Source organism: Chelonoidis abingdonii, chromosome 2 (assembly GCF_003597395.2).
Source record: "Chelonoidis abingdonii isolate Lonesome George chromosome 2, CheloAbing_2.0, whole genome shotgun sequence".
NCBI lineage: Eukaryota > Metazoa > Chordata > Testudines > Testudinidae > Chelonoidis > Chelonoidis abingdonii.
In genome coordinates, this window is record NC_133770.1 from 31,027,391 (window position 1) to 31,050,436 (window position 23,046).

The 23,046-nt window shown below is 42.3% G+C and overlaps 1 long non-coding RNA gene across 1 annotated transcript in view; it reads right to left on the minus strand.

Annotated features, from left to right (window-relative positions):
* The window catches only part of LOC142046308 (uncharacterized), a 105,049-nt gene that overhangs the window by 32,417 nt on the left and 49,586 nt on the right, over positions 1-23,046 (minus strand). Inside the window, exons 2-3 of the long non-coding RNA XR_012655193.1 lie at positions 16,215-16,278; positions 6,410-6,474 (exon numbers count right to left, since the gene is read on the minus strand). This is a non-coding gene — a long non-coding RNA (uncharacterized LOC142046308). The remainder of the gene's footprint in view (positions 1-6,409; positions 6,475-16,214; positions 16,279-23,046) is intronic.

Sequence of the window (23,046 nt, forward strand, 5' to 3'; positions counted from 1 at the left end):
GTTGAAGACCCTTCTTTTTCCAGGGTAAAAGTCTCTGTTGTCTCTGTTGTTGGCGTTTCTGTAGCAGGTTGATTTTTTTACAGGGTGGAGTTGCTAGCCCCACGCCCAACCCTCCTCCTTTATCCTGACTTGGGACAGGCAGATGGCCCCAAAGGACCTCTCTGGTGGAGTTAAATTAAGCATTATTGTATCAAAATAATGGATGCCTCATTTCCATATCAATCAGTAGAGGGGTGGTAAGTCAACAAGAAGGGAAGAACAGAAAGAAGCCATCCTGACTCTTGAAGCAGGGCCAATGAACTTTGGGAAGACAGCAGTGTCTACACCCTAACAGGAGAGAGAACCTTGGTCAGGACATACTTTTCAAAAAATACATTTCAAAGGTTTATTGAACTATGAAAAGAAAGGGGAGACAACTCCATAGTTCTCCTCCTTATGGAGTCTTCAAGGAAATGTTTTCCCATTGACTTCAGGTCTTTCAGCAGACTTCTGAGATTGTGTTTGTCCTAACAATTTCTTTCCTGAGTAAATCCAAATACAGTGTGATTGCAGTACATGTGTGAAAGAGACTTACACGTCTTCAGTAAAGATACTGTCAGTGACCCACTGGGGAAGGATATAACATATTCTCCATGTTTGTTCCTGCTTGTGAGAATTCTGCTTTGATTCTTAAAAAATGAAATATTTGGCTCCATTTCTCCTTTACTGGATAATATGCCAAGATTAAATGATGTGAGGCTGACACTCTTTAAAAGTAAATTAGCACAAGTGCACTGCTTAATTTTGCTCATCTTGCAGAAGCAACTTTATGAAAAATTGTAACTAACTCTGAAAAGGGGCCCAAGCTGTTAATCACAGTGTCAATGTGAAAAATGCTCTCTGCTATGCACTTGATCAACTGGCTAAAGCAAACTAAGACAAAGTACAAGAACCCCTTTTTGAGCCTTAATCTGTGGAATAAACAAACTATTTAATGAAGAGTAATTGTGTGAAACAAAAAACTGAGTAGAACACACAGAGAAATAAGACAAGAAATGCAGATGTTTGTTCTGACCTGTGCTCACTAGAATTTGATTGACATTTTGGTTGGCTTTCTCCAGCTGTTTAGGAGTGCTATGTGGGAAGTTGAACCTTTCCCAAAAATTGAGAGGCCTCCTGCAACTTCAACCCCTCCCTCCTTCCATAAGTTTAATACTACCATGGGAATTTCCATTATGTGACCACTGGTATTTCTGATCCCTACCTTTAAATTCAGAGAAATATTTTAAAAGAGATTATGGATTTTCTCATCCACTAACTCACTTAAAAGAGGTTGCTGCATTATTTCACACATGTGTTTACAGTGTCTGTACATATTCCCTACAGCTCCCTCTAACTGTTCAGTTACTTGCTAACTTGGTTTGGATATTGGTGGCACAGGTATGTGTATCACATGGTATGTGTGTTGGGTAACTGTGAATAAGTATGGCCTAAAGAGATGGTAATAAACACCTACAGGCTGCTGTCTAGTTCAACCATTCCTAAATATGGTAATTCAAGGGTAATTGGATACAAAATTGCCTAATCAATAGTTTGATACACATACTTTCTTGATATGCTATTATATGAATCTCTTAGTTTTGCATAAATTTATATTTTCATGGTTTCCAGGTGATCAGAGAATTTAGACTCCAGGAGAGAACAATTTCCTTGTTGGGAGATTAGTTAGTTGACACTAGTAGACTAGTGTATGCTAGTCTAATTTATGTACACATTCCTGAACAGAGATATTAAATGGCAAAGCAAAGTGCAGTTTATAGTTCACGGACGAAGCAGAATGGTTTCAGAACTACAGTTGAGAAGCTCTGTCCTGATCTCCATCTATACTAAGTTCAAATTCTTAGTTATAAGGTTTTTGACATCTACTTCTAAAACACAAAATATGTAGCAAATGCTTTTAGTCCTAAGCCACTTTCTCCCATCACATGGACTTCTTTTATCTACAGGCTTGTCTACACTTGTATCTTGTATCTACACTTGACATGGTACAGCACTGCAGTGTAGACACTATCTACGCTGACAGAAGAGGTTTCTCCATCACTGTAGGTAATCTACCTCCTCTGGAAGCAGTACTTAGGTTGACAGAAGAATTCTTTTGTTGCTCTAGTGCTGTCTACACCAGGGCTTAGGGTCAGCTAAACTATGGGACTGGACTTGATGATCCATTGAGGTCCCTTCCAGTCATACATTTCTCTGAGTTTGTGAGTCTATGTTGCCCAGGGGTAGGTATTTTTCACAACCCTGAGTGACATAGCTGGGTCAACCTAACTTTTTAGTGTAGGCCAGGCCTAGGAGTGGAATTCATCCCTGTGCAAATGGCCAGTGCACAACCTATGCTCCTCTTAAGTTCCACTTAGGCCCCCATCATTGTACTGGTCCCTCGCACAGAAGTGATTTTCACCCCAAATGAACGAGCAACCTTTGCTTGTTGGTTCCTTGTATGGCTGCTTATGACAGCTGTTATTGTACTTATTTAAATAAAGTTAATAGTTCAATAAGCATCATAGGATAAGAGGGGAGGTCTTCTCATGGATCAGTAATTGGTTAAAAGATAGGGAATAAATGGTCAGTTTTCAAAATGGAGAGAAAAAACAGTGAGGTTCTCCAAGAATATGTACTGGGACCTCTCCTGTTCAACATATTTGTAAATGATCTTGAAAAGGGGCTGAACAGTCAGGTGGCAAAATTTGCAGATGATAGGAATTACTTAAGATAGTTATGTCCAAAGCTGACTGCAGAGTTACAAAGGGATCTCACTAAAGGGTGACTGGGCTACAAAATAGCAGATGAAATTCAGTGTTGATAAATTCAAAGTAATGCACATTGCAAAATATAATCCCAACAATACATACAAAATTATGGGGTCTAAGTTAGTTATCACCAAGGCCAGCTCCAGGTTTTTTGCCGCCCTAAGCGGTGAAGAAAAAAAAAAGCCAATCAACGGCAGTGAGGCGGCAGCTCAGTCGTGCCGCACCATTCTTCCATGGCAGTTCAGCAACGGGTCCTTCGCTCCTGCCGAAGACCTGGATGTGCCACCCCAATAGTGGACAGAGTGCCGCCCCTTTGTATTGGCCACCCCAAGCACCTGCTTCCTTAGCTGGTGCCTGGAGCTGACCCTGGTTATCAGTCAAGAAAGATTTTGGCGTCATCATGGATAGTTCTCTGAAAATATCTGCCCAGTGTGCAGCAGCAGTCAAAAAAGCTAACAGAAGGTTAGGAACCATTAGGAAAGGGATTGCAAAATAATTCATATAGGAAAACATAATCCTAACTGTAAATAGAAAATGATGGGGTATAAATTAGCTGTTACCACTCAAGAAAGAGATCTTGGAGTCATTGTGGATAGTTCTCTGAAAACATCCACTCAGTGTGCAGCGGCAGTCAAAAAAATGAAAAGAATGTTGGGAATCATTAAGAAAGGGATTGATAAGACAGAAAATATCATATTGCCTCTATATTAATCTATGGCATGCCCACATCTTGAATACTGCATGCAAATGTGGTCATCCCATATCAAAATAGGAATATTGGAGTTGGAAAATGTACAGAAAAGGGCAGCAAAAATTATCAGGGTTCTAAGGAAAGATTAATAAAACTGGGACTTTTCAGCTTGGAAAAGAGACGACTAAGGGAGGGAATATGATAGAGGTCTATAAAATCATGACGGGTGTGGAGAAAGTAAATAAAGAAATGTTATTTACTCCTTCTCATGACACAAGAACTAGGGGTCACCAAATTAAATTAATCAGCAGCAGGTTTAAAACAAAGAAGAGGGAGCATTTCTTCACACAATGCGAAGTCAACCTGTGGAACTCTTTGCCAGAGGATGATGTGAAGGCCAAAACTATAACAGGGTTCGAAAAGAAGTAGATAAGTTCATAGATGATAGGTCTATCATCAAAGGATATTAGCCAGAGTGGACAGGGGTGCAAATCTATGCTTTGAAGTTTCCCAGAAACTGGTAATGGGGGACAGGGGATGAATCACTTGATGTTTACCTGTTCCATTCATTCCCTCTGAAGCACCTGGTATTGGCCACTGTTGGAAGACTGGATACTGGGCTAGATGGACCATTGGTCTGACCCAGTATGGCTGTTCTTATGTTCTTAATAGCTTTTGTAATTTTGCCACAATCTCAATTAGTCATTTTATATCTATCAGTGCTGAAATAAATCTCTGATAGAATAAAATTACTGGCACTGTGGGTGGTTTACATACATCCTGAGCTCTCAGATACATAGAGCAAGCAGTGTCTGAATATTTACTTCATACAACTCAGTGCATCCCATGGTTCTTTCCCATAACCCGTATCCTTAGCTATTCTTTTAGCATGCAGAAAGAAGAGATTTATAAATAACTCACTCCACTATAAGAAAACACCCTCAAGCATATCCTTTTACTGTATTTACTAACAGCTTTTCCATGTTATTTTTTAATTATTTATCTTGAGATTAAAATAACTTTATTGTGCAGTGTTCAATATTCTGCAGTAAAATATGTATAGCAGGTGTGAGACCAGCTCCCATTCACAAATTGCCTAGAAGGGGGAAAGCAAGGGAGATAGTAACATGATCCAACAAGTCATTACATTCTATGATTCATGTATCTGACCTAATTGGGTCCTTTGTAAAGTTCTGCATTTAATGACACTACTTCCATGAAAGAAACAACCCAGAAGTTTGTACCTGTCACCTAGAAGATAGGTGGCACAGACAGATTTCTTAGCATACTTTTTCCTTTTAATGCCCCTTCGTTCAGAGGTTTCCACTCCAAAGACCTCCTTTGTGAAATATTTCCACATGACATGTATTCATAGTGGAGCCTGTGTATAAATAGTATTTCCATGATCCTCATGACCTGATGTTTGCACAACCCTGTACAGAAAAGGACTGAAATAATGGCCCTTCCTACTGCAGTGGCTGTGCATTTGTCTGACAGAATGCACCCCTGTGTTCTCACCCTACACACTATTGTAATAATCTTTGTAAAATGTATGCCCTGTGAGATATCACTTGAAAACTCATAACTTGCTGATCAGTAACGTCATGGTAAAATGTGTATAGAAGCATTATGTGTGACACTATAAACTTTCCCTTATGAGATGCTAAAAGTGCATGTTCAAAACTCACGTAGCACCAAACTGGGCAAATAGGCCTGTATTGAACAAATGAATGTGTGTTTGCCTTAATTTGCATTTAAGCAGTAAACAGAGTCATTGGGTGGAAAGGGAGGAAATAAAAGGAAACCTGCATGCAAGTATACACAGGTGAAAAAAAAAACCAGCAGGGAACATCCTTCCACACAGACTCTGTCTCCTGGTTCTGAGCTAGAAATGCTTTTCAAGAGAGGGACTGAAACTATGAAAAGGAAGGGCAAACACTCCAAGAGACCCCCGACCCCCTTCTGTTTTACTCTTTGCATCTCAGATAACAAAAGAAACAGCTGTTGGATTCTGTGGGAGCAGTCAACATGAGCATTTGATCAGTAATGCTATTGGGAACACATGGATAAGAGCTTTACCTTGAATTAAGTTTAATCTGTGAAGCTGAGCATTAGAAAGTGTTTTATCTTTATTTTTCTTGTAACTGTGACTGACTGTATGGGGCCTATGCTTATTTTCACTTAAAATCTCTCTCTTTGTAATTAATAATTTTGGGGTTTTTTTGATCAGTGTGTTTAACTTTAAATGTCTGGGTAACTCCATTTAGAGTGGTAAATTGTTATATATTATTTCCCTTAAAGGAATACTGACTTAATATAGTTGAACTGTCCAGGACAGCATTGGGCAGTACAAGACATAAATTTCTGGGGGAAAATCTGGGACTGGGAGTGTGATGGTGTCATTGTGCAGCATAATCAAAGATGGTGAGAGCCAGGGTGTGACTGACAGTCTGCAGTTACACAAACACATCTGGGAGTGACCTGTATGCTGGCAAGCTGTTTGTGAGTGGTCCAGGTTGAGAGCTAAAACAGTAAGGCATTACTAGGCACCCCAGGTTGCAGGGCAGGGGTGGCATAGCCCCTCACTGGTCTGTATTGCACCCTGGTATGTCATACTTCATAAATGTTACACTCTTTTCATACATCTCATGCCTTGATGCTGAGCAGAGGTCAGTGCCAACGGTGTTGTTACTGTCAAAAATCAGAGATCTACCTATTCTTTCTTGACTAAATCCAATATCAAATTAGAACAAAGGAGACGTTTTATTAGACATCGTGGTTCTCACCCTTTTTTGGAGCTTGGTTGCTTCAGTGTTTGTCAAATCAGACTATTATGGAAGAGTTTGTGAGGTTGCAAATAATGGACTGTTGCATCATTGAATCAATCAGTAAAGGAAAAGTAATTATAAATTGAAAATCTGCTACTCACACATGAAATCTTGACAATCAGTACTGGTTAGCAAGGAATATAAAGCAGCGCACATGATGGTAGAGCTGTGAAAAAAATGCACATTGTTTTTTATGGAATTGTGTACAGAAATATTTGACATTTCACACAATTTTGTACCCCCCAAAATGTCATTGTATATAACTTTTTTTGGTGCAAAATTGTAATTTTTCACATGGAAAATAGCAGAATTCACATTTTCACATGCTTTCAACCTGAAATCTGCCTTAATTCATGAGTACACCTATTCTTGTCAAGGTTCATTTTTATACAATTAAATTGATTCATTTTGCACTATAACAACACATTTTCATTGGAAAATGGGCCTGTTTCCATTTACATATCCATGTACCTAAACAGTTTTCTTTTGTGGAGATGTTCCTGGTGACCAGGTGTACTAGGCATTCACTGCCTTCTGCCAGAAACTCCTGCTGCCTTGGTGCACTCTGCCCAGGGAACAACTTTTTAGGAAGAGAAGGACAGCATGATTTGGACTTCCAAAGTTGTCTAGAAAGGCGTCTCTGGGCCAGCCACTAATGGAACCAGCAAATATTGGTCCTCCAGCAACTATAAGGGCTGGAAGCAGGCAACAGCCAACCAGAGCCCAGCAGGCCAAATAAAAGATGCTGGTTGCTTCTATCAGATGGCAGTTCCTGGCTGAAGCCAGGGGAGGGAAGAAGGAAGGGTGTATAGCTGAATGGACGGATCTTCCTTTTACCACAAGCCCAAGAAGCCAGGCTGACTACACTTTGTGATTGGATCACAGAGAGATCTTTTTGATGTTGTGTGTGTATGTATGAATGTGTGTGTGTGTTAGAGACTGGACTATTGAAACTAGATGAGCTCACTACATCAGACACCCCCAGGCTCAAGTATGCCAATGACAACTGGTACCAGAAGTGCGATTGACCAAACCCCTCTCATTACAAGGGGACAATGGAAGACTTATTCAGACTTTTGACATAACAGCAGGCCCATGCTAAAGCCCAGCATCTGCTACCGGAGGGGCAAAAAGTGACCCAGTGAACTGCCCAAAGACAACAGGCTGCACTCCTGGATATGCTTTAGCTCCAGCAAAAATATCAACAGCAAGGGGGCAGTTTTAGGAGTGACTGCTTCAGTCGGTGGCCAAACCAGATATGTTTGGAACAACAATACTCGCCCCTGGCCTGTTCCTTGCCAAGTTGCAGCCGGATGATGATCTGGAGGCCTACTTGGTCACTTTCAAGTAGGTAACCGTGACTGCCTAATGGACTAAGGGGACCTGGGCTACACAACTTGCACCTTTCCTGTCCAAAGAAGCCAAGATTGCCTACCAGGCCCTAGACAATAAAAGAGTTAAAGATTTTGATGCCATAAAAGTAGCTACCGTTGACCTCTGGGCATGTCCCCTGAGATGTATCACCATCAATTCTGGTCTGAACCTTTTCCTCCTTGGTCATGGCCCCACATTGTAGCCTAAAGCCTAAAGGATTTGGGCTACTTGGTGGCTCCAGTCAGAGACTCATACTTCATTGGACATTATAGACTCAGTTGTCCTAGAGCAATACTTGGGAGTTCTGCCAGTGGCAATTCAAACCTGAGTTTGCAGGCATAATCCCAGCTCACTAGCAGCTATTGTCCAGATTCCCAAAGAATTTCTGGTTGCAGTGACTCCTAAAATTAATTGTTCCAAGCCAGATGCCCCACCACAAGCTGATCCTTCCAGAACAATGCCAGTGGACCTCAGGAGCCAGAGAAGGTCAGGTTCTGCTCCCCATGAGACAACCTGAGGTGTTATGACAAGGGACACCTATCATGACCTGGAGGTGAAACTAAAAGCTAGTAACGCAGGCTCTCCCAGCAACCTATGGTTTGATTTCATTGCAGGAAGCCAGGAACCTCTTAGAGGGTGATGGCAATATGTTCTTCTCTCAACCAGGTCAAACATGCCTCCTGGCACACCAGATTCTGACAAACTCAGGAACAAAATCTGAACATAAGACCTAGCAAATCCCTGAGAAACTCTGTGGAACCATGGAGTGGGAAGTTCAGGCAATACTGCAACTTGGGGTCATTGAGGAGTCCAAAATTCCTTGGTAAAGTCTGGTGGTGCCCATACCTAAGACAGACAGCATTGATTCAGTGTGGACTTTGGGAGGTGATATGCTGTCTCACAGTTTGATGCTTATTTCATACCCTGGATGGACAAGTACCTGGACCGTTGAGGGAAGCCAAGCATATTACAATCCTAGACGTAACAAAACAGTATTGGCAAATATCTTTTATGCAAGATGCAAGAGGAAAAGATGACGTTTGCCACTCCAGTGTGTCATTTACAATTTACTACCATGACCTTTGGTTTGCATGAGGCCCTGGCCACTTTTTAGTGTCTCATGGACCACGTACTTCCCCACCATCACCAGTTTGCAGTGGCATTTCTGAATATTGGTTATCTTCATCTCAGAATGGATGTCACACTTTGTCCCTGTGGCATCCAAACTACACCCATTGGGAGAGGCTGGACTCACAGCAAACCCCCAAAAGTGAAAATTTGGCAAGCAAGAAGCATGATATCTTAGATATCTTGTGGGAAATGGCCAAATCCAGCTTCTTTGGGACAAGACAGATGCCCTAAAGAAAACCCCAGTCCCCAAGACCAAGAAACAAGTATGGGTGTTCCTAGTCTTAGTGAGTTATTACTGTTGCTTTATACCTCAGTTTGCATCTCTGGCCACCCCACTGATGGACCTTATGAAGATGTTAGCTTCAATAGTGGTACAATGGACAAGGGAGTGTGAACAAACTTTTGAGAAAATAAAGGACATTTTGCATCAGCAACCTATGCACCAATGACCAGACTTTTCATTACCATTTATTCTGTAAACTGATGCATCCATAGTTGGTCTAGGAGCTGTGTTATCTCAAAACTTCCAAGGAATGGAGCACAAGCACCGTTCTCTATTGAGCATAAAGCTCCAACAACAGGAGAACAACTACTCCGCCATAGAGAAAGAATGTCTTACTATAAGGTGGGGTGTGACTTAGGGATCTTGGGGGCCATTTAGGGATCTGGGGCAAAAATCTGTCTGGGGATTGGTCCTGCTTTGAACAGGGGGTTGGACTAGATGACCACCTGAAGTCCCTTCCATCCCTGATATTCTAGGTGGGAGGGATAATTCAGTGGTTTGAGCATTAGCCTGCTAAACCCAGGGTCATGAGTTCAATCTTTGAAGGGGCTACTTAGGGATCTGGGGCAAAAAAAAAAAAAAATCAGTATTTGGTCCTGCTAGTGAAGGCAGGGGACTGGACTCAATGACCTTTCAGGGTCCTTTCCAGTTCTAGCAGATAGATGTATCTCCAATTATTAAATACTGTCTTCTAGAAGTCCAGTTCTGCCTAATAATGGGCCATGCCCCCTTAAAATGGATGCAGCAATGAAGGACACCAGTTCCACATCATAAGGTGGTACTTAGCACTTCTGCTCTCTACTTTCCAAGTACAATACCAGCCTGGTACCAGTATGGTGATGCATATTTCTTTTCCCAGGCAGGAGGAGATGTGAGAACGGGCCATGACAGATTCAGAGACTATGGTGAAGATGACTGTTTGAGATTCTTAAATCCTCCTTTCAAGAAAGCTACATACATCTTTGAAAAAAGAACATATTTTAATGCCTTGTCCTGCCCTGCTAACTCTTTAATAAAGTTTACTAAGACATTATCTCAAATAATGACAAGGCTTTACTCTACCTTTCAAGTAACAATAAAGGTGGTATTGATTTATTTTTTTTCATTTTTAACAACAATAAGCCGACTTGGAGTACCATAAAATGCCATGTTGTTCCTTCAGAAAGTTCTGCCATGTTATGTTAGTAGCTTTGGTTTTTATTTAATTTTGTGATTAAAGTTTTTATTGATTTCCCTGCAGGTTAAAATATATCAATATCTTTGGTTTCAACAGAACACTCAGTAACAAGGAAACATAAAAGGACTAAACACAGAAGCAGGTGCTTTATTTTAAATGTATGAAACCTCCATTGTGAATCCCCTGAGTGTGCCGCCAGTAACACCTTTCAATTGCGCAGTTCAGCCTTCACTCATAGAACCAAGTCCCCCAGTGCCTGCTAGTTTACAGGCTTATGTTTTTAACTAGAAAAAGGCTTATTTAGGAGTCGCTGGGAACTAATATTTTATAGAAAGCTTTTAAGCCATCAAATGAATTCTACTAAATATTATTGTAAATCATGTGTGCTTATCCCTCATCCATGATTGTCAGATTACAGTACACTGCCCGGGAGAGAGACCCTTCCATGGGAGTTTATATGTACAGGAAAGCTTTGCACTTCTTTTTCTGAAGAGTTATAGCCTCCCTGGGCTCAGAGCGGATGATCAAACAGAAGTCGTGCCTACTAACAGACACAGCTGTGACTTCTGTGTCATCTATAAGCCCATAATGGAGATTCAGTTGCTTGGTTTGCAGTTACAGTGGTTCAGACAGGAGCCACTTGTCCAAGTTCCACAGATGTATGCTCCCTTTAAAAGTAGGCTGCTGCACAGTAGGACTATCTAGAAAACAAAGCTTCATCAGGGCCCTGACATGAGAAAGCCATTAAAGTCCATTCACCTCTCTATGCACATATTAAGAGGGGAATATGCCATTTAGCAGTGGCAGAATTAGACAAATTACGTGCATAAAAAAAGGTTTGATATAAATACATTCCAAGGCCAGCCCTGCACAGCATAATGAAATTGTTTTAAATAATGGTTGCCTAGTTACCTCTTTCACTGGCCTCATTATTAGCATTTTACATTCCCACTCTGTAGCAAGGTTTTACTTCTAAATGGTTTATAAAGGGTTAATACATTATTAATTACTGCTATAAGCATGTAATAGACATAAGGAATATATGTTACAGTTGGGTATAACCATAACAGCAGAAGGTGCTGTAGCGTATGATAAGTCATGGTTATCAGCACTGACCATTGGACTCTATAACAACTGTTTACCCGTTTATTAAAACATCTCCTAATCCTTTATTAACCCTTCATAAATATTTATAAATGGAACCTTAATGGAAAGTTAGATCCATTTTCCTTTGATCTTGTCCATTTGGCTGTTTTTAAATACTAAACTGACTTTAAAATGTACACCATGACTGCAGAGATTTAAACAACCTCTCAAAACACCTTACAGGCAAGAATATGAACTTGAATATTTTCATAGCATCTAGTATCGAGATTATAACTGAGCATGTTGCAACCAGTTCCAGAGACAGGAAATGAAGTAATGTGGCTGCTCATCAATGAAAACAAATAAATAAATAAAAGGAGACTGGAGACTTCCTTCTCCCAAAATGGGGCTCTTCCCCCAGCTCTTTCTCATTCCTCATCAAGAATAGCCTGCTGGTGTGCTTATTCTACTGATTATATTAGTCTCCATGTTACCCGTGCTCCCTCCCATCCCCGAGTCTGTTTGATGTATCTGCCTGTTTTGTCTCATCATAGAGATTGTAAGCTGTTGAAGGCAAGGACCATCTTTTCATTAGGTGTGTATACAGCACCTAGCACAATAGATTCTGACTGGGGTCTGTCAAATAATTATTAATAGATAATCAGGCAGGCCCATTTATCTAGATATACTTGAAAGAGGAGTATATTGCTACAAAGGTTGGAAAGAGTCCCTTAACATTGACCACTGGCTCAATCTTCCATTCTTTACTCAAGCAAAATGTCCATTGAAGTAATTGGGAATTTTGCCTGAGTAAGATTCTATAAAGCAGTGTCCATATTATGGCTTTTAACTTGGTTAGCTTTGCTCTCATTTCACGTACATCCCACCAGGACCTGGTTAATAATATTACCATTCAGGGCTTAAAACAATATGCTTTAGCACCCAGATATCCAGTCTCTTTTGACTCATGTGTAAGATCTTTCTATCCTGCCAAGCTTAGTTTCAGTTATCATTGGCCCCACAAAACCACATTGTGCCTTCATCTGAGCACCACAAAAATCCTAACAAGCGTACAGGGAAGCACATGTTCCTCCGATCCCCTTCCAGAATGACTGAGCTTTCAGGACCTGCCATAAATATTTCCTGGTCAGTTTTGTCATATACATAAACTATCTTGGGAGGATTTTTTTTTTTTAAGTCCCATGACCATTTGTCAACAAGCAAACTTGGTCTGGCCTTACAAATAGCTTAGCTAACTGCATAAGGACATGAAATGGTGTAAGGGACCACTCAGATCTGGGCCATCTAAATAGACTGCCAAATCTTGAACCACAGAGGACTCAGGTCAGGTTGTGAGGAGACATCAAGCAGTGTAGGCCTGAGAAGATTGCTACCAGGTGGGCTACATACATTTATCCTGCAAAGGGCTCTATGCTTTCTGAAGTGCCTCATGGTTATAGCAAAGTGGCTTAATAGGAGGTGACCTCAGAGTTGCTTATGTCAGGATTAGTTTAGTCAGTCATCTCAAAAACAAAACCACACATCCCTTAATATTGATGGAAGTTGGATTTTACTACATATGCAGCTGTGGTCACTGTCCTACAGCTGTTGGATGAAGAAATATTGTGTGAGCACTTGTTTTTTTTTTCAAAAGACCTAAAAAAAATAAGCCAAGAAAAATGGTACAGCACGATGCTGTTTGGCTGGTTGCCAAGACAAAGAAACTTGTAGATTTCTAGGGACAAGAGGCCATGTGAAAGGAATTTTCCTCCTTTCAAAGGAATATCAAAATATACCAGAGGATTTATTTTGTGCACTTGGCAGAGGCTTGATTGATCAGCATAGCAACGTCAGCATTTAATTCAATTCATTAAAAATACAGCTCCAGAGAACGAGGAGAAAAGATGTATTCTAAAACTGAGGATACCAGGTGCAAAATAGGGATGTAAGGCAGAACTATTTCACTTAGAGTAACAAATATATGGAATAAGGTTCTAGAGAAGGCGATTAAAGCAACAAGTCTTATAGGAAGAAGGGAGGAATGGCTTTGTGGTTGTCTCAAGAAGTGGCACCAAAAGAACTTTGGATATCCTTCTGTGCCTCAGTTTCCACAAATGTAAAATAAGAGATGTGTCAGGGATATTGTGAGGCATTAATATTTGTAAAGTGCTTTGAGATCTTCAGTTGGAATGCACCTGAAAAAGCACCATATCTTATTGATGTTTTGGGCGTTTTTTTGCAGCGGGAAAGGAAGAGATGGGTGAAAAGCAGGAAGATGAGATGAAGGTAACATGAAAAAAAGACCAGGCCTATTAGGGAGCATAGTCTTTTCCACTTTCTAAAATATCTTCTGTCCTCATGGCAGCAATAGTCTTGTACCTTCCTCTTTTCTACAGCTAGCCGAACAAACTCTCTGCAGCAGGCCAGCTCCTGGGTCTGTTTATTTACTTGAGATTGAGTGCCAAAGATCATCTGACAGGAAATGAGTGAGACTCTGAGGAGAATATTTTGGTAAAGCAAGAGGAAACCATAGATTTTGGTAACAATGTTATTTTATTTTGTGTTTGTTTAATGTTGATACTATATTAAAGGTCAATGATACATCAAATGTTGGGGAAAGTAAACATGAAAGTTGAGCAGATAAAACTGTATAGACCTCCAAGTAAATTAACAAGTTCCATATGTATATTTTGCTCATAAGATAAACAATTTTTTTTCAGTCTGAAAAGATGGATCTTGTTTTTGCTAACTCCAAATGTAAGGATTACAATCCAAATCTTGCAGCCTTTACTCAGGGAAAACTCCCATTGAGCTCAGTGGGAGTTTTCTCTAAATAAGAGTTGCAGTATTTGTCCCAATAACTTGTTTTGTTTCCTTGTGGAGCCTTTGAGAAGCCCCAGGACTTGATTACCAGTGATAGGAGGTGTAAACTCACCACTGGAGTCAGCAGATCCTGACCTTTCTTCTGTAATAATGGAAACTCACCCTGGTTCCATGTGACTGGGCCAGGAAATAAAATTTCATTTTCTTGCCAGCACTCATTTGTGTCAGAAGCAAACAGTCTGTCACAAAAAGTGGAAAAAATGAAACCTCCTGAATCCCTTCTTCTAGAAGGGAACCTAATAGTGAAGTGGAGGTGGTGGCTGTACCATGGACCTGATCCAAAGCTCAGCAATGTCAATGGATTCCTATGGACTTCACAGAGAATTCCACCACGGAGAATTCTGAAAGAAACGCCCTTCTTCCTTGTGATATGCAGCAAGAGAACCCTGGCCAAGAACATCTCTATGATCTTCACCAGAAGAGGGAGGTTTTAAAAGGCCTGGGAACTCAGGAATGATTGTATTGAATCCCACACAAAGCATATTTAGGAATCCCCAACATGAGATTACCATGTAAGAAAAATGCTGATTGGCATTAAGGCCAATTAGTGCTTAAAGATGTTTAAAAACTTGATGCTGTCAATGCAGTCACTTCTTCCACAGATGAATCTTGCACATTTATCACCTGTGCATTCCAGCATCCCTGGCAATGCTCTACTGCCAGATTACTGTACAATTCACATTCCACCTGTCTTAGATGCTCAGGAATCATGGCCAAATTGCATTCTCATTTACTCCCCAAGCTGCACCAGCATACATGAGAGCACAGTTTGGACGTCAGCCTTCATTTCATGCACTGTAACCTTTGCTCTGAATTTGGTTTCTGTACTTTTGCGATAGGCTGCTCACTGTTTTTAACATTTTTAAGAGCCAAAATCAATGATGGCACCTAACAATTCCAGGAAAGAAAAGTGAAGTATTCTCATTTGCCCATTCTTCCTGGATAGTTAAAGATTTTCTTAAAAGCTTTGACAATTAAGGAGAAGCATTTCAAAAGAATTTTTTAAAGAAACCTCCAGCTTTTTAAGTGTTCTAGGTGAAATGCTTTGCTTGGCTCAAGGATCATCATCCAAATCTGCTGTAATCACTGCCTTTGCTAGCAATCTCATCAGAAAAGCAAAGCCTAAATGGGCATGAAGTCTGCCCATGGAGACCCTCATTCTCCTAAAGTTGGTATCTTGGGCTTGGTGACATCCACATGATGATACAGGGAAGCCTGCATTGTCACAGAACCTTTCAACGGGTTTGAGATTTTCATCTCCAGGACTGACAGTCTGGCACTTTTCACCAGAAATGACATTTATTTCTCTAAACATTTCAAAAGAAGTGGAATCCAGCGGGAACGAGGAGGCTCACACTTTGTGGTGTGAGGATCAAAGGTTGCTATAATTCTGCTGTGCGTGTTTTTAGACAACGTGCTGTTGTTACATTCACTTTTTGTTTTTCTCTGAATGTCGCACCTTGATCTTTTCTAGCTTGTCCTTTAGGGGACAGCTAGCGGCTGACTGCACAAGGGGAGGGAGAAGCAAGGACAAGGAGCCTTTTTATCCCCTTACTCCCCAGTGCAGCAGCCAGTCTCAATTCCCATCCGTGCTGTCCCTGGGAGAGTCTAATGCTGACAGTGACACTAGACTGACTAAAGCGGGTAGGGAAGGACAGAGTGAAAGTCAAAGTCACCATTCTAACCACCCCTAGAGGAATTCTGATGAGTCAGCAAGAATTGCCACAGGAACAGCTAATGGAACAAGGTTTTGAACTGTCTGGGGCAGAGACATGTGAATATAAAGCACCTAGCACAGTGGGGGCCTGGTCCTTGATAGGAGTCTTATGGCATTACTGTAATAGTAATGATAAATACTACTACTGGTGCAGAACCCTTCAAACACCGCACCATGATGCATCCTGCAGCTTAACAGCCACAATAAGAGCCCCAATTGCTTCCTTAAGCTGTAATTATTGGGAGTCCTTTTTACCTGCAGAACGTTCACTTTGGTTTAATTTTCATGTGATACTGTATTTCCTGGTTTCATCTGGTACCTGAAATGATATGAAAAGCAAATCTTGAAGTGCATCTGAAATGAAAGCTGGCCAAATATTACACTGAGATTTCATTTTCATTACGTTTATAATCACTCTTTGCAAGTTTTCACTTGAACTGTTTGCATCTTGAATTGGGAATAAGTTAGGTGTGGTTCAGTTCAAGGTCTGGGTGAAGAGTCTGGTGAGTTCTTATTTAGTCAAAGCAATTTATCTGATATTACTTTTCTGCTCCTCTGTGTTTCTGTGGATCTAACAATCTAACTAAAGATCTCTGCAGGAAATAAAGAGAAAAGAAACATTGAAATGTACGGTACAAAGTATGTATTTATGAATTGCTTGTGACTGGTGCTGTTTAAAGAGAAAGAATGCCCTGTTTATGCTGTGTCACTGGTGGTCTATGCAAGCTCTCTGTATAACTGCACATCCTGAAGCAGGAGGAAAAGGGCCAATCTTCAAAAGTGTTTAAAAGTCTTACAGCAGCTTTCGCTGCAATAACTGTACCAGAGATAAAAGAACCAGAAAACAGTACAAAGGCTATAAAGTTTGCATAAAGAAACCATTATGAAGGTGTGCCAGTGGAACAATTGTTTGATGTTGCGTTACAAATGTACCGTTTATTTTACTTTTTTAAGATTCAGTTTAGCCAATGGCTTTTGCATTTAAAGAGCATTACAATCTGGGACTGTGAGCAAGGATATCGGGCTCTTTCACAAGACTGATATATATTTATCAGAACTTCCAAGATATGAGTGGAGGTGGCTGCAAGCACATGGTCTGATCCATCTCTGAACTTTGGGTGGCTGGATCTGACTCCATGGCTTGGCCCCTGTCCAGCTTTGAGGATGATTTATCACTACACTGTGACAGTGGCAATGTCATGCAAAATGCTACTGAATGTCTGTTACTGAAGATCAATCAATCAGTCTGCCTGTCTAAGCTCATCACAGTAGTGTCTGACCATTTAACAAAATTACCATTGTTCCAATAGTCTTTTCTCCTTCTTCAAGGCATCTGAAGGTTTTATTATTAATATTATCTTTCCTCCTCCCCAGTAATCTATTTTATCACCATCTTTACTGATTTCATTGAAGCTGTAGGAAAGTAAAGTGATAGAAGTGGTTTTTTTCACTTTCCTTTGAAAGGTGTGAGGACTGCGGTCTTGTTCGCTTTCTTCAGAAGAAGGAGTTATAGTTTTGGGACACCTGCTAAGAAAATCTGTGCCTTTCTGTACCTTAACAGAAGTAGCAAGACTTCTAACACAGGTCTCTCTGATGGTTGTTTCTTCTCGTGCCAGAGATCTCATAGATTCATAGCTTCATGTCACCTCCAAAGCTTCATGTATGTTTCCTACTCTTGAGACTTATTTGTCAAAGTTTGCAAAAGCCACTGAGAATCAGACTAACCATTCTACGGTCTTAATGTTCTATTAAGATGGTTATGTTATGAAGATGCTTGGATGGCAAAGTCCTTTGCATTAAGGAGATTTAACCATTTCTTGTGTTTTTATATTTGTATAGGGTGCACAGAGTTTAAAGAGGGGCTTTTAATAAAACTAATTAAAAGGTACAATTTCTCTTAGGGTTACACACCTGACATATAATACTGACAAGATCAGGATCCTCAACATGCTCATTCAAGTATAGTTTTAGCAGCAAGAGAGATTATACAATATAATGGAAGGAATTCTGTAGATTTCTTGTCATGAATAAATGAATGAATATTGGAGCTGTACCAGTGTTGTTTTGCTAGGGCTGAAGGGGGCAAAATAGAGAGGTTAGTTCACCAGCTCTATTAATCACCCCCACCCCAGGCTGTGGGCTGTTAAACACTGACACAGGGTTTCAGTGTACCCATTCTGGTTGTTTGTGTCTTGAATTATGCCTACAGTTTTTGGAACTGGAGGATTGTGTTTTTAAGGGCTTGATCCTATGAGATGCTGAGTGCTCTCTGTAAGGTGCTGAGCACTCTCAGCTGCCACTGAATTATTGAAATCTAGATGTATTGAAGACAACCAGTGCCTTCCACGGCCAGGTCCTTAATGCATAAATAATACCCTGTTTAACATGATTTCATTGTAGTTTGCACATATACACAAATGGTAGATCTTCCTTATAACTAACAGGAAAAAAATCATCAAACTAGTTTCTCTTCAAACAACGGGAGAGTCACATGTACTTAAGTTTCCATTTCCCCCCGTTATAAATATTCCAGGGGTTGGATCTTGCAAACCTCAATCAGGCAGATGTCCAAATGAAAGAAACGGGAGCTTTGCTTGAACAAAGACTGCAGTATCGCAAATCAGGATTTTAATGAAAATGCAAGGTTTTTTTTCCCTACAGTTATGTACTCTGAGAGAAATTTTACCCACTCAGGGCTAGATTGTAATTAGAACTGCTGGGGAAAATATCAGCAGACCCGTTTTCTGTTGGAAAATACAGTTCTGTGAAATTGAGATGCTTTGCAAAATCTTGTTGATTTTGCCAAAATTCCAATTTGGGGAAAAAAGGTAGGAGAAGAGAGTTCCAAAATATCCTCTTAAGACATTTTTGGAAAGAAATGTTTAAGTTTTTCAGTCTGAAATGCCTTTTCATTTTGAAGTGTTTGTATTTTGTATAATATTATACAATATAATGTAAAAAGTCAAAATCAAACCAAAACACTATGATTGTGTCAAAACAAAACCATTCAATCAATTAAAATGATTCTCTCCTGAATTTTCTTTAGTGAAGAATTTTGAAATTTTGGGGGCTTCGTTCAGAATGAAAACATATTTTGAAATTCAAAATCCTTCTCAAAATGGAACTTCCACATAGCTCTAATTGTCACCTTGGAACCCTCCCTGAGTAAGGGATAGGGCCCAGCTGCATAAACCCATGAACAGACCAAAGAACAAATTGTCATTGAACCCTGATTTACATTACGAACTTATGTCAGTGTAACTATGTTGCTCTGGGGTATAGGTGCTGGAACTAGGGATGCTGGTGATGCTGCTGCACCTCCTGGCTTGAAATGTTTTCCATCATATACACCTCTACCTCGATATAACGCTGTCCTCGGGAGCCAAAAAATCTTACCACGTTATAGGTGAAACCACATTATATTGAACTTGCTTTGATCCACTGGAGTGTGCCCCCCCCCCTCCCCCCTGAGCACTGCTTTACCACGTTATATCCAAATTCATGTTATATCGGCTCACGTTATATCGAAGTAGAGGTGTACAAGGTTTACAGTTTGGTTCAATGGCTCTCAGCACCCCAACTGTACGAGTTGTTCCAGCACCTCTGCTCAGGGGTGTGGAAAATTCACACTCCTGAGTAATGCAATTATACTGACTAAATTCCCTGTGTAGACAGCACTTTGTTGACCGGAGATGCGGGGTTTTTCCCATTGACATAGCTATGGCCTGCACTTCAGCGGCACAATTGTGTTGGTGCAGCTGCAGCGCTGTAAGTGTAGACAAGTCTTGAGACAAACAAAATTCCTACCCTGTTTTTCCCTTGCTGTGTGGGGCAGCAAGTTACTTCATTCTTTTCCTCCCTATGTAACCAATCAGATACGCTGACCAACAGGTGAAGGGGGAGGAGCCAGGATTCCTCCCACTCCTCTCTCTCCCTCTGTTCATATGCAGGCACTAGGGAACAGCTGGCCAGCAGTTTTGGCTCTCGTCATGGCAACCAGAGTAACAATCTCAGCAGACACTTTACCCTCCCTCTATTTCACTGTATGGTCGACAGAGCCGACTCTAGACTTTTTGCCGCCCCAAGCAAAGAAATAAAAAAATTTAAAAAATCACCCCCTCTCTTTTTTTTTTTTTTGGCTTTTACACATTTGTACTTTGCAATGTTTTGTTTTGGACCATTTAAAATTTAAAAAATAATGACAACAGAGAATTTGTAGTTAGTGAAATAAAATAATTTCCTACTAGTGTACTCGTTTGCTCACTGGGCCGGCCAAGGAGTGAGCTGGGCTGTGTCTGCTTGGGCAAAGCTGGGCTGCCCCTGCACCGGAGGCCTCGGCATAGGCAGGGGGTGGCTCTAGCTTTTTTGCCGCCCCAAGAACGGCAGTCAGGCAGCCTTCGGCGGCTTGCCTGAGGGAGGTCCCCGGTTCCACAGATTTGGTGGCATGCCAGCAGGAGGTCTCCGGTCCTGCGGCTTTGGCGCACCCACCGCCGAATTGCTGCCGAAACTGCGGGACTGGCGGACCTCTCGCAGGCAAGCTGCCGAAGGCTGCCTGACTGCCACCCTCACAGGGACTGGCAGGGTCCCCCCCCATGGCTTGCTGCCCCAGGCACGTGCTTGGAGCGCTGGTGCCTAGAGCTGCTGCTGGGCATAGGTAAGACGTCAGCGCCAACCCCAAGGCTCATGTGGTCGGTGCAGGTCAGATCAAGTCACACTGCCGGTGGGTTACCCAGTCTGGCTGTCACTGCCGAGTAGCCAGAGGGGCCTGGAGCTGCATGGGAGACACAGAACAGCTCAGCCTCCTGTCTCTCCTTCCCCGCAAAGCATGCCAGGGGCTTGGTGCTGGCTTCCGGAGCTGGGTGTCGCAACCCTGTGCCATCAGGAGCAAGCAACGGGTGTTGGAGGGGGCTGCTCAGTCCCTCCAACCAGGGCACAATAACCTTTACTCCATCGGCACCAATCCTGGTCTGAAATGTCCGTAGCAGCCCTGCCCACGGTCCCACATCTTGCTATGCAGTGCAGGGAGGGGAGAAGGCTCTGAGAACAGGGCTGCGGCCCGGCTCCCATCCTGGCTTAGGGCCCCCGTGGCTGGAGGGGCAGCGGACCCCAGAGAGCCTTGCTTGGGACAGTCTCAGCAACACCCCAGAGTCCTGGACGGTCACCCTGCGACGTGGCTGGGGACAGAGCCAGCTGGGCGAGGGGCACCACCTGTAGCTCTCAAGCAGAGTGAGCTAGGGCGGCTGCAGGGTTTGGCTACCAGGGCTTGGGGCAGAGCAGCTGGTGATTGCAGGGCAGCGTGTCCAGGCCTCCTACTCCCCGGGATCTGCGTGAGCTGGCCAAGGGCTTGACCTGCGCATCGGCACTAGTTCGGCTCAGCCTGGGCTGCCGCTCCCCTCCCCTAGCAGGAGGCAGCACAGGGGGGAGGGAGAGGAGGAGGCAGAGGCTGCGACAAGCCGAGGAGGAGCCCGCAGCCGGCGCTGGAGGAGCGGCCATCCCGGCCGCCATGTTCCGCCACCACCCCCTGTGCTTCGCAACCAGGGCAGGACCACGCTACCAGCTCATGCCTGAGGGGGCCTGGCTGCTGCCAGTGGGAGAGTGGCAGGGACACACTCCCCACTGAGCCAGCTCCCCCTGCCCTGCTGCACAGTCCCAGTGGTACCCAGTTAGAGAACAAAGGGCAGTCAGGATCCAGCCCAGGACACTGCCTCAGGTTGGAGCTGGGGCCCCAGCATTATGCTGCCCCTGGTAATTTGCGGCCCCAAGCACCTGCTTGTTTTGCTGGTGCCTAGAGTCGTCCCTGATGGTGAGTAAGGGCTGCAACAATCTAACCCTCTATAATTAGCTAACTTTGAAACAGCCAATTGTAGTTCTGTTATTCTGCGTAAGTGACATTCAGAGCCTGATCCTCGGTGGTGTAAATTGGTGGTGTTCTGCTGAAGTCAGTGAAGTTAGGCCAACTTACAGCAGCAAAGGCTCAGTGTTTCATCAAATGTTGCAGTTACACCTTTTACAGTTTGTTTATTAAGGGCCAGGCTGCAAACTGGGTGAATGATCAATGGGGGAAGGAGCAAAGAGCTGTCTCCTAACACCTTGTGCCCCTGCACAGGATTCATTTCCATTGCCAATTACGTTTCAGGTTTATCTTGAAGGTGCTGGTGAGCACCTTCATTCATCAGCTGTACTTTGTTGCCATTTTCTTGAATTAGAGTGTTTCCTTGTAAAAGGATTGTGCTTAATTCAGAGTGAATTATCAAGGGTAGTGCATAGTGATTAATTCTGTAAGCCTTATGCTGTGGACTGAAATTGCTTTTCCTCATCTTGGCACGTGGCGATCCAGTGTCCCCCTTGATGCAGTGCCCAAGAGAGCTTGGGGAAGTTACAACAGCTGTCAGGGCAGCAGTGGCAATATTTGATCATGAGTAGACAGTGATATGCGTTTGCCAGTAAGCAAACCTGTTCTTGGCTCTTTAACACTGGTGCATCCCCAAAAGACAGAAGTATCAGTGCAAATAGAACTACACACAGTCAGTTGTTCTAAGGCTCTCAAGTATTGGGATGACATTAAGGCCTTAGTTTGCGCAGCCCTTAATGAGTGTACAAGGGCAGAAGAGACTGACAACAGTTTACCCTCCCACTTTGTATTCCTGCCCAAGTCTCAGTCAGAATCACAGCCCTTGACAGAAGGTAAGTAATTAATAATTAACTCTAGCAGTATTGACACTGCTCGACTCCCCATACTATGTGATGTTTAGATCAAACACACCCTTCTCCTGCACTTACAAACATAGCTGGCCATACATGGGGGTAGCACACATTGCCCTGTCAAAGAGATGGTCTCTCTCCTTGCTCCTGTGGGGATCTGCAGGCCTGCAGCACAAAGAGCCCTTTACTGCTCTCATTTGATTTACATATATATAAACTAGTGCTGGAACAGAGGTGGTCGCAAATGACACACAGGCAATTACCTCTTTCAGTACCCCTATAGCTAAAAATGAATCCCTGTTTCCCAGAGAACAGTTCTGCCTCAATAATTCACTCTATTTAGATTAAGACAGAGAGAAAATATTCTTACTGCTTCCCACATCTT